Here is a 7,595-nt window from a genome sequence, read left to right on the forward strand (position 1 = left end):
TTGAGCAAGGGTATGTATACGAGATTTTGGACAACTTTTGTGTTGTAGCTTTTTATTAAAAAGATCGATTAGAACTTATAATCGGATGACTTTGGTTATTGTCGGTTTGATTCATTTTGGTAATGCAGATTTTATAGACTGTTTTAACCCACGAAACGAGCTCATTTTTATTGGTGTCCCGTAAACTAAAGTAAAACATTATTCTGCACACCTTTCATGTTTTGAACTTTTTCGAAAAAAATCATCTTAAGACAGGTTTTGTTCGTTTTCAGCTTCAGATTTTTCGATTGAATTCCGTCTAGATTTTTAGATCAAGTTTTTCTCTTAACTTGTTCAGTTTCTGTTAAATTCGTTCACGTTGTCTTTTAGGAAATTTGATTCTGTACAACTTTCGTTCTTTGAGTTTTGATCAATTCGAATTATTTAAGTATGAAACGGTGTAATTTTATATTTTTTTCAACAAGTTACTTATGATTAAAATATACTAACGTTATTTGTTTTGCAGGATGGTGGGTCGTACTAACTTTTTATGCAGGGCTGACCCACCATATTTTTATTTCTATTTTGTCTATTTTATAATCAATTTATATTGCATTGTGTATGGACAAGAAACTAAATGCCGCCGTATCTCGGGAAACTACCCATTCGTCTCAGTGCGGTTGGAACTACTTGTCTTGTGCCGTAGTAAGAATTTAATGTATTTTGGTTTGCGTCTGGTAGACACATGGGTGTTACATCTTGTACTCATACCAGTATACCTGTATACTGACCCGTTTTGTCTCTTGGCAACTCGGGTGCGTTCTGTTTGAGCGCAGCTGAGCTTCCTTTGCAGGATTAGTTGGGGCTACGATGGTGACGTGGATTTACGATAGTGTTGGACCTATCGTTTGGACTTCTTTTGTTTTATTGAGCTTAGGATTGATATTAGTCTATGTATTTATTATTCTCTTTATGACTTTAGTATTGGAATAATTTAGAATGGTTTGTAACCGTACTTTATTTAAGTTGTTTTGACTAGTTGTTGACACTTAATGTTGAGGTATTTGTTAGTAATGAGATTATGGTGAATGGTTTAGTTGGCGTTTTAGTTTTTTTGTTTCACCCCTAGGATTTGGATAATGGAATATTGATTGGGGTTTAGTCCTAATTTACTATTTAATTGTCCAAATTTTGGGGCGTGACAGGTTCCTTGCTTTAGATGTATGAATTCTGATGCCTTCTGTTTCCGCAATGAATCTGGGAAGTATTTTTCGTAAAATACTTCCAAGAATCTTGCCCAAGTCACAATTTCTTCTTTCTCCAAAGTGAGAAGCCATCATTCTTGTGCATTGTCTTTGAAAGTGAAAGTGGCAAAAATTACCTTCTGTCTTTTGGTGCAGTATAGGGCGCAAAAAATATTTCCATGTCTTTAACCCAAGCGTCTGCTATCATTGGGTTTGGGCCGCCGGTAAATGTGGTAGGTTTCAGATCCTGGAACTATTTTATGATAACCGGCTCTTCTCGTCGTTCTGGCATCCCATTGTTGATGTTAGTCTGCAAGGCTTGCAAAAAGCTAGTAACTGCTCTTTCCATCATTCTTTCCATTGATTCTGCGCCACTGACTGATGACTCACTTTCGTTACCATTATTGGCCATTCTACAAAGTAATAAACGAGGTATTACATCCGTAACGTAGCATATATAAGCATATGTAGCGCAATCTATATCTATATAAAATGCCAACTTTACATTTTTTTACAATTAACATTACATCTTTGTTTCAGAAGTCAGAATATGTTAGTGTCTCATCCCTGTGGTAAACAAAAACAAAAATACAACAAAAAGGGATCAGAACACATCATGGTCAGCATACAAAAAGGTTTTCTTCTACCAAATCTAGAGTGGTGGGTCAAATGGGCCAAACAAGCAAACAAGCATAGGAAATAGTGTTGCATAAAAAGCTCAAATTCCCATCCTAACTGGACTACACCAAAACACATCCACGCTGCTTGGACTATGAAAATGGGCATGGACTGTATGTATCCCAAAAATGCTCGATCGACAATCCAGCCGGGTGTCTCGACATATGATAAGTCATTATTAAAGTCAACATTTTGAATATTAATTATCTCTAGCGGGTTAGGGGCAGTGGTGAAAATATAATCCTTAGGGTACATGCTCCCCCTTCTGGCCACAAAATCTGGGGGTAGAGGGCCTATGATATAGTGCGGACGGCCATGTCCCGGGGTAACGCCAAGAACACGAGTGGGTCCAAGAAAACGTCCGTGTATATAGGCATGGCTTTGCCTCCATAGTAAATATGGGACATCGGTAGGATCAGCCTGTATATAGATTGGCCGACCCATCAATTGGGCAAGGCCTGGATACAGTCCTCTGATTATGTCCTCTGAATCTCCCCAACCCTCAGGTGAGGTGGGGGCGGGGTGGTCGGCTAAAATCTCATCTAAATTAATGTCCCCGAGCTCATCCCAAAACGCATCATCAAAGTTAATCTCTGACATTCCTACATCACCAGGATAAACATGAGATTTTACACAAAAGGACTAACGTTGTAGGTAAATATTTACTTTTATTATTAGTTTTTATTTTTTATTTTATTTTATTATGTTTATTTAGCTATATAGTTTTATTTATAGATTTATTTATAACTTTTTGAACTTCTTAATCAATTAAAATATCATTTTTTTGAACCATTGCTCTGATACCACCTTTGTCACGACCCAACCTCAGGGGCTCAGGGTTGGAATCGCAACTTACTAATTTATTCTATTCGTAGGAAATTAAACTGTGCAAGCAGAAATAAAAATAATGAAACAGGAAATTACTCCATTTTATTATTTTAATAATAGAAAATACATCAATAGGGCTTTTATTATTTTATTATTCAATGACTGGCCCCGAGTAGAAACAACAGGGAGTAGAAATATAAAAAATTAAAAAAAAAAAGAAAAAAAAAAAGAGAGAAAGACAAAATAGTGGTTCAACACCAATCTTCGTGCGGGTTCCATTACGTGATATTATAGGTTTCCCCTACATCTTGTCACCTGAAAGGGTAACAGCTATAAGCACAAAGTAGAGTGAGAATTATTATGCCAAGAGTATAGGGAATATAAAATAACCATGGATAGTTAGTTAGGCCAAAATATTTACATAACTCAATTTGGTAAATAAATCAATTAAGTGGCAGAAACTGAAATACATAAATTATGTAAATAAATAACCATAACCATGGTACAGAACAGAACAGAGCAGAATAGAGGTCACAAAAGTGACAATCAGAATAGAGGTCACAGAAGTGACAATCAGAACAGAGGTCAATGGATCTATGACCAACAAAGGACCACAAAGTGGCTAAACAGAGGTCAATGGTTATTTAAGTCCCCCAAGGCATGGGATTCCCGTGGTGGTACTTACAAAACATAATTATTTATAAGATCATAGTCAAATATTCTTTAAAATTTAACCAAACACATCCATGAATTTCATTTTAAACAAATAGACTTCAGAAATTAATCCACGTAATTGAAATATTTTATAAAACATAACTTGTATTAATATAATAAAATATAACTTGTATAAAATAAATTATGATAAGTCAAAACTTACGTAAAATATATTATGGTAACTCAAGGTATAATATAATTCACCTTAATATTGACCCTTAGCCTTACTCCACTATCACAATCTTCCTACTATAAGTTCCTACATCCTACAACTTACATGCCTCTTCCTCTCTCTCTTTTTTTTTTTTTTTTTTTTACTTCTTTGTTTTTCCGTTCACTTTACAGCACCCCTTCTCCCTATTTATACACGTAACTTTAGGTGGCGACTCAGCTTATGTGATGATAAAGTAGCCTGATGACTCATCTCCCCCTACCCGTTAGACAGTACACATGGCTTATTTACCACACTGTTAGAAAATCTACAAATCTTCCTCCTTAATTGCTATTATTGGTTGTGGTATTAATTAAATATTTAGGGTGTCACACGTACCTGGAAAATAAATGAATTTAAGGACACTGTGAAAGATGACTGTGTTGTAGAAGTATCCAAAATGAAATGTTACAGAGCTAGGAAATAAGCATTTGTGCAACTTGAGGAAACAAATGCTGAACAATATACAAAACTATGGGATTATGCTATTGAGTTGATAAGGACCAATCTAGGTTCAAGAGTTGACATCAATGTATGGAGGCCTCAACTTCAAATTAAGCCTAGGTTCCAGAGAATGTTTGTGTGCCTTGATGGAATCAGAAGAGAGTTTTTATTTGGTGTGAGGCCATTGATTGGCTTAGATGCTTGTCATTTGAAAGGACCTTGTCAAGGACAATTGTTTGCTACTGTGGGATGAGATGGAAACAACATGATGTATCTAATTGCTTATGCAGTGGCTGAAAGTGAGAATAAAGAAAGTTGGACTTGGTTTGTAGAGAATTTGTTTAAACGTATTGGCACAAGTGCAGAGCATAGATAGACCATCATCACTGATCAACAAAAGGTTTATTTATGTTTAATGGTTTTTTCATTATTCTGTTATGTTCCTTAATGTTTTTCATTATTCATGATTTTAACATTTATGTTTTGCAGGGACTAGTTCCAACTCTTGAAGATTGGGCCCTGAAAGCCATTATAGGCTTTGTGTCAGACATCTTTATGCAAATTTCAAAAAGGAGTTTAGAGGGAAGGAGCTAAGAGTTGTGTATGGAAAGCTGCAAAGGCATATGCAAGGGTTGATTGGGAGAAGCATATGACTAAGTTGCATAGTATAGACAGTAGAGATATGATTAGATGATGAGACTTAATCCAACTCAGTGGTGTAGGCATGCATTCAATCCCAGAACAAAGTGTAATAGGTTGTTGAACAATATTTCAGAGTCTTTTAACAATTAAGTCTTACCAACTAGAAATAGATCCATCATTACCATGTTAGAGTGGATCGGGACGGCTTTGATGGTGAGACTACATGAATGTAGGGACAAAATGATGAAGTACCAAGCGCCAATATGTACAAATATAAAACTAAGATTGAGAGGTCAAAGATAAAATCTAGAGTATAGATACCTACTTGGTCAGAGGATGCTCTATTTGAAGTTAGATATGGAGTAAGCGGTTATGTTGTCAACTTAGAGAATAGGACATGCACTTGTTTCAAGTGGGATCTAACTAGAATCTCTTGTCCTCATGTTGTGACTGCTATTTTCTTTCAAAAAGAAAGAGTTGAGGATTATGTGCATTTGGCTTTCAAAAAAGAGACCTACTTGAAAACTTATGAGGCACTGATAAATCCACTTAATGCCCAAGATTAGTGGCCTAAGACAGGTTGTGAGCCTTTACTTCCTCCTAAGTTGAAAAGGCCAACTGGTAGGCCTCAAAAACAAAGAATTAGAGACCCAGATGAGCCTCAGAACCTATTCAAGTTGCAGAAGAAGTGTACCAGCGAGAAATGCTCCAAGTGTGGTGTATATGGTAATAATCAAAGAACATGCAAGGGGCCTGTTAAGGGTAAAAAGGATGGAGCTGCAAGTTCATCAAAGAATGTAAGTAATGTATTGCTATGCTCTCCTTGTAATTGATCTCCATATATGCTCAAACTGTGGTTTAATAATTTTTTGTTAACAGGTGAGGACTCGACAAAATTTCATGGGATTCAGATCAGATGCAATATCTGGGGAAGCATCAACTGGTGGACAACATGGACAACAACAGCAGCCACCACAAAGGGCATTAACAATGAAGACATCACCACCAGCAGCAACCATGAGAAAGGATGAAGTTGAACAGGTCTTAGGTAGTCTGGCTAGTGTGAATAGAGACATAGTGAATTGAATGTTGTAATTATGAATTGGTTTTTTTTTTTTTTTTTGTAATGGTCATGTGACCTGAAGACAGATTATGGATAGTGAACTGTTTCTTTTTGTAATGATGAAAGATGTATATTGGTTTGGAGCAATATATGGATGGTTATTATACATGCTTATTATACATGGTTGACATCAATGATGTACCCAATTGGATGGTTATTATATATGATTGGAATGTGCTGTATATTGGTTTGGAGCAAGTTGAACAATGCTTACTATTCTGTTTTTGACATGCTTGGTTTTTTACATGCTTGGAACAATGTTGTCTATTGGTTTGAAACAAGTTCAACAATGGCTTTTAATCTGTTTTTACAAGGTTGTAATATGTTTTCCCTTCACTTGGACATTTTGTCCAACACATTCAGAGCATCATTTATCAAACAAACATTACCACAATCAAACAAACATTACAAACAAAACAAGGATTTATCATTTCATTCCAAATTATACATTAAGTTCACATTGGCAAGTGCATAGTTGCATTACATTTCCTAAACCAGAAATGCTAACTACTTAGCTAACTAACTAACCTATATTCCCTAATTGCTCACTGTTAACATTCCAATTACAAATCATTGCAACAATCAATCCACCTACAGTCCATTTCTGTCTACGATGATAAGTTTGAACATCCTCCTTCAATCTTGCAATCTTAGTTACCATTTCCTCTAAGCTTGCAACCTTGTCTACCAACTTCGGCAACACTTGTCTACCATGAGAACAATTGGGTGGATCATACCAATAGAAAAAGCCAAAAGCCCCGTTTTTCTAGAAAAAAAAAATTAAATTAAATTAAATAAATAAAGTACGTAAATTAAAATTTTCATATTATTCACGGGACTAGGAAAACTTACTCCATAATTTGGGCAACCAAGAAACCTCCTAGCTGGATTCGCATGGGTCCATGAAGTTCAAATTCTTGCTCTTATTCCACAATTGCAACGAGTTGATTCACCCCAATTGTTTCCACTCCAGCTGTTTCCTTCACTCATATTTCGTAATGGCTGAAATGGAGATTCGTTCAGCAGTGGATTCGTCATTCGTATTGCCCTAAATCGATGAAATCAAAAAATTTGGGACAAATTATAACCCTAATTGGTGAACTTCAGGATTTGGGGGTTTTTATATGGGTCAAATAAGGAACGACGTCGTTTTGGGTTGGTTTAGGTGCCAAAAATGGCTTTCTCTGTTACTTCATAAAACAGAGATGGAAAAGAGGCTTACATTGTGACACGAAATGAATTACGAGGTTCATTCAAAATTAAAAACTTGGGGTTTAATTTGAAAAACACGCTAAACCTTAGGGTTTTATTTGTAATTTGCCCTTAACTGATTTTAAACTCATTTTAAAGGAGTGCATGTCATTTATTTCACTTTCTATTTTATTTTCTATCTCATATTTTTTATATATTGTCATACCATCAAAATCAATAATTAAAAAAATATAAAGCAAATACTGATGCAAAAAGTTAACTAGATAATCTCACCTTGTTTTAAATGGTGGTCGATATTAAGCCATCCATTCTTAGTCTTCATTTTGGATGTGGGTTAGCTTTTTAGCTTTTTGAATTTTTGGCTATTTTAATTTTGGGCTAAAAAGTCTCATTTGGATTGAGCTTTTTTGACTTTTGTAAGAAAAACAAACCAAATGATTATGGTTTGAATGTGATATGTCATCCTGTTAGTTTTTTAGCTTATTTGATCTTTTTGTGACGAAAATAGCCTAAAAAACTC

The sequence above is a fragment of the Camellia sinensis genome, chromosome 4 (genome assembly GCF_055761805.1).
Source record: "Camellia sinensis isolate YWXY chromosome 4, ASM5576180v1, whole genome shotgun sequence".
Taxonomy (NCBI): domain Eukaryota; kingdom Viridiplantae; phylum Streptophyta; class Magnoliopsida; order Ericales; family Theaceae; genus Camellia; species Camellia sinensis.